The sequence below is a fragment of the Lissotriton vulgaris genome, chromosome 1_1, assembly GCF_964263255.1.
Source record: "Lissotriton vulgaris chromosome 1_1, aLisVul1.2, whole genome shotgun sequence".
Lineage (NCBI taxonomy): Eukaryota > Metazoa > Chordata > Amphibia > Caudata > Salamandridae > Lissotriton > Lissotriton vulgaris.
In genome coordinates this window covers 511793730-511805961 of record NC_141685.1, presented here as the reverse complement: position 1 = coordinate 511805961, position 12232 = coordinate 511793730, and positions in this window count along the sequence as shown.

Below are 12232 nucleotides of genomic sequence, written 5' to 3'. Positions count from 1 at the left end.
CCACCGGGCTCGGACCAACCCTTGCTGCCCTGTCTCGCATGTAGAGGCTTTTAGAAGGCAGCGGGAGGGTACGCCGGGGGAGGCACTATTGTGTCACACGGATGGTACACCATTGACCAGGTATCAGTTTAGGAGAGTCCTGGAGTTGGCGGTCACAAAAGCAGGCCTGGATCCCACAGAATTTGGTACCCATTCTTTCAGAATTGGGACAGCAACTGAGGCAGTTGTAAGGGGACTCCCAGTAGAAAAGGTTAAAAGGATTGGGAGATGGTCGTCTGAATGTTACAAACGATATGTATGTATTGACATGTTACAACATGGCAAGATGACTCACGCTTGGTATTTTGTGGTTTTGCAGTTTCTCAAACCTGTCACGAGGGGGAGGAACTCGCCGAATGTCGGCAAACAACGACAACATCTCAACACAAGCAACGAGAAGATCAACGGACATTGGTGACTTGGATTGTGGGCCACTCTTATGTGCGGCGCGCTAAGCATGTGTTTCTTTCAGGTGAAAGGAAGAGAAGGGCTGAGGAAAAGTGGTTTTCTGTTTCCTTCTTTGGGAGGGGAGGCTTATGCATCAGACAGTTCAAAGTCTAATTTCGGGAACTCCTATCTCAGCAACCTGGCCCCCCGTCAGTGGTGATACTTCACCTGGGGGAGAACGATTTGGCCAAACTGGGTAGGCGCATCCTGATAGAGGAAATCATCTCCACTGCGGGGTGGGTGTCCAGGACATGCGCGGGTTGCACGATAGTTTGGTCGCAACTTATTCCTCGGTGACAGTGGCGAGGGGGGGACTCGGTCAAGGCGTTGAATCACTCAGTAAAGAGGATCAACACACAGTTGGACAAATTATTTCGAGCCCCCCAGTTGCAGACGATTCCCCACGGGTGTATTTGGGGGGGAGCATTTCTACCTACGGGAAGGGGTACACTTGACGGACGCCGGGAATGTCCTGTGGTCAAATAACATATTGGCATGGCTAGAGGGATTTGCAAGGTGAATATGACCTTTCTTAAGAGTAGGAAGGGGGGAGGCCAGATCGTCGGGTAACAATGCTGGCCTGTGGCAGTAAGGTCATGACCGGTGAGCAGCTATTTTAAGGTCTGAGGGGGCGGCATCATCCTTTGGAGGTGTCTGCCCAGGGGGAGGAGGGGTCACTGGCCCCTCCTAGAACTTCAGGGGCAGGTATAACTGGTGACACGAGTTAGGGCCCTCCTTCAGTGGTTAAATGGAGTTCACGGGGTGGACCGAGTAATTAACGGGCTCGGCTGCATGGGTGGACCGAGTAATTAACAGGCTCGGCTGCATGGGTGGACCGAGTAATTAACGGGCCCGGCTGCACGGGTGGACCGGGTAATTAACGGGCTCGGCTGCGCATGCGCACCTGCGGTAAGGGCGCAGCTTGTGAGACCTGACACCGGTTAGCGACCTTGCCATATGGCCATAAATACTTGTCGATATGATTGTATCTCATGTTCCTGAATATTTTTGCATAAAAATTGTATATTTTGTTTAACAATTTTATTATTTTGTATCTTAATAAATACGGCCGGGGGGGTCTTGCGATCCCTCGCCTTCCAAAGACAAATCATGTTCCGTGTCAATGTGTTCTGGGTTGATGTGGGTACACAGGGAGGGGGGCGGTAGCCGTCACTGACCATGTGAAAAGGGGGGCCCTCGGCCCCCCCACCCACATGGCGGTGCGGCGATCTCCTCTCCCCTTGCCTCCCGGCGTCCAATGATTACGCGGGGGTGGGCGCCACACCACCGGTTGGCCGGCACCCGATCCCTGACCCGGAAGGCGTTGTGCAGACTTCCAGGTCAGAGGGGCGGGCGGAGAGGGCCGGGGGGAGGGGGCGTCCCGCCCTCTCCCTGCGTCCCCGGGAATAAAGGAGGGGGGGGTGCTCAGGTGGCCCTTCTTGTCGCCTGGACGCCCCCCACACTGGTCGTGCCCCGCACTCGGTGCCTCCTAATTTTCCCCACCCACATTCCCTGGAACAAAGCTGTGTTGTACATAATGTATACCTGTTTTGATATTAATTACTTTTTTCCCATTTAGGATGTGTTATTGAAGCATAAATGTCGGTTACAATGTTGTTTGGTGCATACTGTTGATTGTGTATATTTCTTTGTGTATTAATTATTTGCTTCCCGTTTGGGGATTGGTGTTGAAGTGTAAATAATGTTTGCAATTTTGTTTAGGCCTTTTTTCCCCTAGTAGCCTGATGATGGTATGTCATGACATGTTGATTTAGATAGTGTAGTTGTCCTTTAGTTCTTTCTCCACAGGTCGTCGTATTTATTAGGGTATTGGAAATGCGGTAAGGTCATGACCGGTGAGCAGCTATTTTAAGGTCTCAGGGGGCGGCATCATCCTTTGGAGGTGTCCGCCCAGGGGGAGGAGGGGTCACTGGCCCCTCCTAGAACTTCAGGGGCAGGTATAACTGGTGACGCGAGTTAGGGCCCTTCTTCAGTGGTTAAATGGAGTTCACGGGGTGGACCGAGTAATTAACGGGCTCGGCTGCATGGGTGGACCGAGTAATTACCGGCTCGGCTGCATGGGTGGACCGAGTAATTAACGGGCTCGGCTGCACGGGTGGACCGGGTAATTAACGGGCTCGGTTGCGCATGTGCACCTGCGGTAAGGGCGCAGCTTGTAAGACCTGACACCGGTTAGCGACCTTGCCATATGGCCATAAATGTTAGTATGCAAAAATTTTCAGATGAGGATGTTTGATTCTGTTAGGAAACAAGCTGTATTAGAATCTTGTTAAGGTTAGCCGATCATACTTGTCGATATGATTGTATCTAATGTTCCTGAATATTTTTGCATAAAAATTGTATATTTTGTTTAACAATTTTATTGTTTTGAATCTTAATAAATACGGCAGGGGGGTTTTGCGATCCCACACCTTCCAAAGACAAATCATGTTCCGTGTCAATGTGTTCTGGGTTGATGTGGGTACACAGGGAGGGGGGCGGTAGCCGTCAATGACCATGTAATCTATACACAGAGGTTTGCAGCTTATAGATAGATTTTAATGTAATTTCCTCGTCTTCCTCCAAAAGTTCTGGGAATTCAGCCTGGGTTTCTGATGCCACTCCAACCCCTTCCCACTGCGTTTGATCTACCACACCTGAGTTTTCATCTATGGGGGGGTTCTGTACCTCCATAACCCTACGAACTGTATTAGGAGCTCCTTCATTCACGAGGAAATCGGAACCGAGAAGTTCTTCCTCGGAAGTTTGATTACAGTCATCAGCCCAGTCTTTTGAAAGTAAGTGACCTTCATTAATCAACTCCTCATCAAACTCTCAATCAGATGCTACCGAAACATCGGTATGGAGTAGAATTGTCCCCGATTCAATAGATTCTGCATCATTTGTAGGTTGGTCATTAACTCGTGGCGAGACTCTGACCTCCTCCACCGCTTGACAGAGCTCGACTAAATCATCATTGCTGCCTTTTTCGAGGGAGGAAGGTCCACCAACTCCATCTCTAGCTGTAGACAAAATCAAATTTGTGGGGGTCTGAAGAAGATTTGTGCCCTGGTTTTTAGGTATAGCACCAGGCAGGTCAGTGGCAGGTCTTTGCGCACTTCCTTGAATATGACCTCCAGGCGTCTGAGCAATGTTCTTCTTCCTTAATAAATCAGGTATTACTGGCTCCTTAATGACCCCATTCTGCTGGCGAGCTCGGGTCTCAGGGATATCTCTATTAAGCGAAATAAGCTCTGTCATAGGCGCTGTTGCAGTATTTTCAGCAGTATTTTCCACAACATTGGACATCGTACTAGCGGCAATAGCTGAATTAATGACAGCTTTTTTTGTCCCTCTCCCTTTAGGCGCCATAGTTGTCGCTTAGATAGTAAACAAGTTGCAGAGCTAAATGATTTAGTAGCTGACAAGAAGTGGCTGTATCAAGTGTCCTTATACTGATACCAGCAACCAAAATATATTAGCTGTTTTAAATTGTAAGTTGTGGCAGCCCCGGCAGTAGCTGTATCCACAAACTCTGAGGCTCTGAAATTTCTTGCAGCCTGGTTATTGCCCACGATGCTGCGCTCACATATAGCAGCACATAGCAACACCAAGTAACAGTCAGAGAAAGAAACGAACAGTAGCAACAAACAACTCAATGCTTGTTGCACTAGAAATGTCCTGGACAAGTGTGCCCTCAATGCAGAAAATGGAAGCAGACCTGCTCGAGCAGCGAGAACGCCCAGGTGTCTCCAATAATGCAGCGAGGTGTTTGCAACAATGTATCCCAGTTTTCTCTCTTCTTACGTCTCTGTCCTACACTTCCTTGCAACTACTCCAGCTTCTGCCGGCGGAAAGGCGAAAGGCTTTCCACACCCCCGTAACAGCCCCACAGATCTCCGGGACAAACGCCAGCAGGCCGGGGTCTTTCAGCCCTTTGCTCGCCTCAGTTTCTCCACGCCCACCGCCTCCGCCTCTGACACTGAGTGAAACTCTCCGCAGCTCTCGCCGCTACAGTCTGGGGCTCTCCGCGGCTGTTGCAGCTTTCGCCAACTCTCCGCCTCTTAGCAGCTCTCCTGCGGCTCCAGACTCGGGACCAAACAATCCAGCATGACACAACAGCCAAACGGCAGCGTCAAGCAGCAAGCCGGTCGGACCTCGGCCACACAGTTCCTCACTCGGCTGCAGTAGCAGCTCCCATCTTGCTTCGAGCTTGAAAGGAATATTTTCAATGTGCTCTAATTGGATAGATTTGAGTGGGCCAGTTATTTACCGGGTTAATTTTTTTAGTTGCTGATATGCCAGAAAAGCTAGGGTAACCAAAGAGGTAGTAGCTGTTCTGCGCTTGTTTTTCTAGATACAAATAAACTGAGCTGATTGGTTTCAAACCATAAACAGAAACATCAAACCCAGTGGGCCAAGGTGGCAGCAGAAACTGGACGGAGCGTTTTTTGTATCGCTAACAACAATTGACCTAAAGGATTAGTTCTGTGAGCTAAAGTGCGTTCTTCATAAACCTTTAAACAATTTAAAACACATAACTTTTCATTGTGAGGAAAAGCAGGATACTCAACTGAACGTGACATGGTCTTCATTCTTCTAGAGATGAGGAAAGAAACACCTTGAGGAGATTAAACAGAACAACATAGTTAGTTTGGCGGACAGTTGTTTTAAAGACAAATCTTTGTTCTGAGGCCAAGATTCAAGCAATGATAAAACCTTGGAAACATCCCACAAGGAAGTGTACCTGGAACGAGGTGGACAGGCCACTCCGATACCTTTCAGCAATTTTTACATACTAAGGGGTGCATACCTACCGGTTTCCCATCGATATGGTTATGCCCAGCAGAAAAGGCTGACCTAAAATTATTCACGCACCTGTAGGCAAGGTCAGACTTTGCACATTCAGATACAAAATTTAGGATGTCTTTTCAATCAGATCCCACGGGATCCACCTGCCGTTGAATGCAACAACCCACCCATTTTTTACAGGAAGGAGAATATCGTTTGCGGGTAGAAGGACCTCAATCCTGGTGTATAAAGTCAGCAGCCACCGATGAAAGGCCTTCAATTCTTTCATGTCTCCTGAGATCGTCCATAGCTTGAGGATTAGATGATTCTGCAGGACCAGTGGATGAGGGGTTCCCACTGGGTCCTGGAGAAGCATCGGGAACATAGGTAACTGAAAAAGAAGATCCACTAATAATTCCAACAGTGTCGGAAACCACGACTGAGTCTTCCACAATGGTGTGACTAACACTAGAGCTGTCCTCAGTCGACGGACCTGGACCGCCACTCTCGGGATCAGAGCAAAAGGAGGGAAGGCATAATTCCGTTGTGACCCCCAATGCTGCAGGAACGCTTCCGTTCCCATCGCCATTGGATTCTGTCTCCAACTGAAAAAACAGGGGAAGGTGGGCATTGAGGCGAGAGGCTAACAGATCTATCTTGCAAGACCTTCGCATAGTCATGATCTCTGCAAATACTAAAGGATGGAGTCTCCAGTCACTGAAATCTCAGAGGAACCTGGAGTTCCAATCGGCCACCTGATTCAGTTTACCTGGCAGATATTCGGCCACTACACTGATTTGATGGTCCAGCCAAAATGCCAAAACTCCTCCACTATGATAGCTAAAAGACGGGATTTTGTCCCTCCCAGGCAATTGATATAAAGCACCGCGGACACATTTTCAATCTGGAGCAGAATGCAACAATTGCTCTTGAGAGGGGACATTGACTTTAGGGCAAAGGAGCCCCCCAGCAGCTCCAGACAATTGATGTGCAACTTTAACTCGTCGGCGGACCATTGTCCACTGGTGGCAAAGTCTCCACAACATGCGCCCCAACGGCTGGCGTCGGACTCTATAATGACGTTCGGGGAGGCCCCAAAGATGGCCTGACCATTCCAAGCTTCCATGTGGTCTAACCACCACCGAAGTTCCTCCTGAACTTCCGGGGACAATGGAATGAGATGATCGTAAGAATACCTCTTTTGAAGATAGTGAATTTTGAGGCACTGAAGTGCCCTGTAATGAAGAGGGCTCGGAAAAATAGCTTGGATCGATGAGGCCAGCAGACCTACAATCCTCGCTAACATCCCCAACAAGATCCGCTGCTTCAAAAGAGTGGATTGGATCTCACTCTTGATGGATTTGATTTTTGTTATAGGGAGGAGTAACTGAGCGGTTAGAGATTTTATCTGAAACCCTAGAAATTCTATCTGTTGACTCGGTGTGATCACAGATTTTTTGTGATTTATCACAAACCCTAGGTTCTGTGAAAAAGAAATTGTCCACTTCAGGTGAGTGAGCAAGAGATCCTGCTCCTGGGCCAAGATTAACATGTTGTTGAGATAGACAATCATGCAAACTCCCATTTCCCTCAAGCTTGTGACTACTGGCTTTAGCAATTTGGTGAAGACCTAAGGCGCGGATGAGAGGCCCAAAGGAAGGGAGTGATACCGGTACCATTGCCCTTTCCAGTAGAACGGAAGGAATTTCTGGTGAGAAGGGTAAATCGGAACCGTGAGATATGCATCTTTTAGGTCTAGCCTGACCATCCAGTCGTTTTCTAAGAGGAGGTTCCTCAACAGATGGATGCCCTCCATCTTGATATGCCGATATATCACAAAGGGGTTGAAGTCCCTGAGGTTTAAAACCAACCTCTGACCTCCTCCTTTCTTTTGCACCAGGAAAACGTTGCTGCAGAACCCGTCTGGAATGAAAGATCCTATGTCAATGGCTTGCTTGGCCAAAAGATCGCGAAGTTCTGAGTCTATAAAACTTTGCTCTTGTAGTGAAAAAATGAGCGGAGGAGGCATCACCTGGCAGGGGGAGACACTTAGCCCTATCTGATAGCCCTGAAAAGCATGGATTACCCACGCGTCTGCCGTGAGACGTGTCCAATTGGTCACAAAATTCAACAGTCTTCCCCCTAGGGGTATTAGAGGAAGGGCAGGAGGACATACCTGAAGATTGATTGTCGAAGTTCTTGTATCCTCTGTTGACACCTCTGTTGAAGTGTCCCTGAAATCATCAGGACCTGGAAGAATAGAAGCCCACCTGCACTGTCTCTTGAGTGCACCCTCTTCGATGGTGTTCAAAACCTCTCTGGGGACTTGAATTGGAATACCAGATGGTCGAGCGTCCCTTGCCACGACCGGCCCTGCCAGTGACTGAGTGGAAAACCCTTTTCCTCGAAGATTGTGACTTGCCTAAGGATGCGAAGGTACTGAAGAACTTGGCAATATCCTTGACAAATTTCTCTCCGAAAAGTTGCCCCTCCTCTAGAGGACCAGGGTCGGCCGTAGCCAACTCTACTAACTGCGAGTTGATGAGCAATAAACCAGATTTGCATCTTTCGGATGAAAGGGCGCAATTGGCATTGCCCAGAAGACAAATCACCTGTCGAGTCCACCCTGCCAAGACCTCTGGGTGGATGGCGGCCCCAGTCTCTTGTGCCTGAAGGGCAAACTTGAGGATTTTTGCCTGGGGGCCGGAAACATCCAACAACTTATCTTGACATGCCCTGAGGGCGTGATCAATGTCTTTCTTTGGGTCCTTTTTGTACTTTTTTAAGAAGGTTGTCATGGAAAAATCAATGTCTGGGGTAAACAGCCACTTTGTGCTCCAAATCAGGACGGGTACATTCAGATTTCAGTCGGGCTTGGACGCCCTTATCAAATCCTTTGCGCAAGTGTGTATTCATGTAGTCGGCCACTGCAGGCGCTCAGTCCGAAGAGCGGGGATGAATGATGTCTGCAGGGTCAAAGAAGAAGGGTGAGGGTTGGACTGGGGAAGAGGCATGTTTGTACTTCTTAGTGCGCTTACGAGGCCGGGATTCTTGGGAAGAGTCAATGTCCATGTCCGTTGCAGTGGTAGGGGTGATGGACAAAGTCTGGGAGGGTGAAGAGGGGAAGGGAAAGCACCTAGTGCTTGGTCCTGGGACGTATGCAGTTTGGAATAGACCTTAACGTGAGGCCAGGGGAGAAAAGGCGGCTCCGGCACGGGAAGGGAGCGGGCGTCTGAGTGTCAGCAGGGGTAGAGGTATTGCCCACTAGTTGCTCAAGCCGTTGAGAAATTGAGATTAGGGCATAGGAGAGGACTTTATTCAATTTAGAGTCAAGTTTTTTATCAATAATGTCTTCCATTGAGTCTTCATTGTAATACTCACGGTCATCCTGGGCATCATACACAGCCACCTCCTCCTCATAGACTTCACAGTCCGACATTCTATAGCAATACACGTAGCCAAGATACAAATCAATTCAATCTCCAGAGAGAAGCTACATTTTACAACCCAGAACTCTCCCAAAGAACGGCCGCCGATCGGGAGCAGAAGCTGGGGCAGTGAGAGCTGTGAGGTACCAATAAATGTAATAGCATATTAATACCACCCTTGCTACTAGGGAGATGAGGGAAAAAACCTTTTAGCCTTGGCAAAGGGTGTCCAAAAATTATCCAACCCAGAACTGGGTTAGCAGGGGTTAAAAGGTCACAAGCGGTGCAAATATACGCTGCCTGAGGATGAAACAGAGCCCCGGTACCAGCTCAAAAGACTGCTGCTGCGTTAGAACCCACGAGCCAGACCGGGTGACCCGTCTTCCCAGCGTGTAAGATCGCGGGCTGCAAGCGTGCACAGACTCATGCCCGAGATGCACGCAGGCTCCCTGATCAGGTGCCAGCGTGCGTCTCGCTCCCTGGTGAAAGGGTGGGGGCTAATCCTGGCAGCCTAATAGGGCAGTCAAAAAAGGGGCACATGCGCTACGGAGTGTAGCGACAGGACCGCTAAACATAATTGTTAAATAATGATACCGCTGACAAACAATAGGAGAATAGCAGCAGCGCAACACATGCCAATGGGTGAGGAAAAGACGGTAGTGCGATTGCGCGCGCAGCAACACACGTGGCGCGAAAGCGCTACTGAAGCCTGAAAGTACAGTATTGCATTAAATTCACAAGAATAAGGCAAATAAACATTAATAATCAATAAATAATCAAAACATAATGCAAGTTTTGTCCAAAATAGCCTATGTAAAGCATTCATCAAAATAATGAGGCACTTTTCTTGACTGCGGAGCAGCAAAGAAAGAGGAAGCCAAGATGGTGCCTTATTATTTTGTATGATATGCTCTAAGCTTATTGGTTCTGTAGAGAGGCGTGGTTCAATGCCTCATGGGAAATGTAGTTTTATAATGTTTTACTTCTTTCTGATTGGCTGCTGTTTTTGAGTAGTAAAGAAAGAGAAAGTATAATCTGAGCCTCCGTTCCTGCCATAGAATTTTGCAGTAATGCATTTGCATCACCCAATACAAATGAAGTGTGCTGATTGGTCTGAAAACGATACGGACCAGAGAAGAAGAGATCTCCTACTATTACATGGTATCAAGAAACAGTTCCAATTGGTCCACACACCACGAGGACCAAAGAGGAAACTTATGTAGTCTACTGGCTTGCGAATTGTTACGGACGATGGAATAGGGCGGATTCTCTAGCTGGTAACAGGCTCTGGGTGGTATTATGTCTAACGCTTAATCATTGGTTGTTGTGGGACTTATATTGGGGATAGCTTTACATGGATAGACGACTTGGCATTTGGATTCCGACAGGGAACACGGCAGGTGAGCTTGGATGAATAAATAGATTATTTTGATTAACAGGACGTTTTGGACCGGTATATCATGGATTAAGGGTTTAATTTAAAAAGTTTCTCTTTTGGTAAATTAGGAAAACAAAATTTTTCAAACTTTTGGGGACAATCTTTACTCACTAGTACATGTCCTAATTAGAGTTTTGGTCATATTGGACTCTTTTTCTAATTTATGGGTAAACGGGTACTATTGAAGCTGTGACTTTTTTTCAATTTATAGATAAATGGGTACTAGTGATGCCGTTTCGTGTGGACGAGACTTTGTTTCAGTCAACAAGTATATCGAATCTTGTGATGTTGTGAGATAATCATTTTCATCTGGAGGATATAAGTTGCTGAATCGGTATGTATAGAAACTATTGATGAAGGAGACAATTCAATTTATTTCAATTTCAATTTATTTATTATGTTTTGGCTCTCAACGAGGGCCACATAAAATACATACTACAAATTCAAAAACAAGTACAAGTGAAAACATAATATTCAATAAACATATGTAAATCAAGTACCATCCATTGACAGAAATACAACAAAAAGCCGGGTCAGACCACTCCAATAACATATTAATAAATAGCTAAAAAACCTTTAAAAAAAAAATTAAAAATGTAGAAGCAGAACATTTCATTCGGAGGCCAATATAAGGATTGAACAAAGATATTCACATTAGAAATACCTAAACGGAGGCATATAGGTTTTATCCATTTGAGGCGCAGTGTACGGAGTGCAGGGCAAATCAGCAAGACATGCATACGGTCCTGTATACTCAGATTACAGAGATTACACATTTGGGACGATCCATACCATTTGGATAAAAGTACATTTAAAGGTAATAAGTCATAGCGTAAGAGGAACCATAATCTTCTAATGCCATGGGGCAAATTTCATATGGCATAGGGTTGGGCCTTCTTAACGACATAAGAGTTAAGGAGAAGATCGCACCCCCCTTTTCCTTGTATTGTATTCTTATCTGTCAGAAAGCATAGTTCCCACGAAGCCTGTTTTAACAGGAATTTTAGTCGAGTTGGTGAGTGCAGGAACAAAACACTTTCATCTAATTTTAAAAGAGTCACGGCTCTTCTAAAGTTCCTTACAAGTTGTGAAAACTCTTTAAAATTGCCCAGCAATTCATTTTTAAGTAAGGCTCTCATCGTCCCTGGTTCCGCTCTAGCAAGGGAAACCATCCATCTTACTAGGGCACATAATCCCTGCACCCAGCTGCTCCTGAGGCCAAAATCGAGTCTACAATCGGCCAGGGAGCAAGTAGTGTTTAGTGAAGATAAGGATCTTAGGAGTTTCCCTTCAATTTTATGACAAAAATCCCAATGTTTAAACTCTACAAGTTCGATACCATAGAGTAACGTAGCGGGGATCTTAGCACTATAGACCTCTAACAGGCAGGCAAAATGCCTTTTTCCGGTCGCTAGGTAAAGAGAATTTAAACCTTTACCATGGGCGAGGGCTTTCCGTGAGCAATGTTCAATATGAGGCCTCTCACTCAGATTAGCCGCGATGATTTTCCCCAAAAAAGTGTAAGATTTAACAACCTCTAGCTTTTGGCCACCAATATACCATCCAAAATTTTCAGAGCGGCACTTCTTTTTCCCAACTATGCACATAATTTTACTTTTAGATATGTTAATCTTCATAGAGTGGGAAACAGCAAAAGCATAAAGAGCTTGCAGCCTATTTGCAAGACCCTTAGGCGTTAAATCTAAAACAAGAATGCCATCAGCATACATCAGACAAGAAATAGGGCCCCCCCCTATCACTGGAGCAATACCCTTACAGACAGACAAGGCGGCAGGCAGGTCCTGCGTGTATAGGGAAAACAAAAGAGGCGCCAAAAGACAGCCTTGTTTAAGGCCGTTTAAAGAGGGAATTCGGTCGGAGAGACCCCTTTCACCCCCTTGGAGTACCCTACACCAAGTTTCCGTATGGAGTGTACGAACGAGATCTAATATGTAAGGTGGTACCCCAAGGGCTGCTAATTTTCTCCACAGCGATCTACGATCCACTTTATCGAACGCCGTGGAGAAATCAATAAAAGCAGCATAGACCACCCCCCCTCTCACTTGCATATATTTATCCGAAATCACAT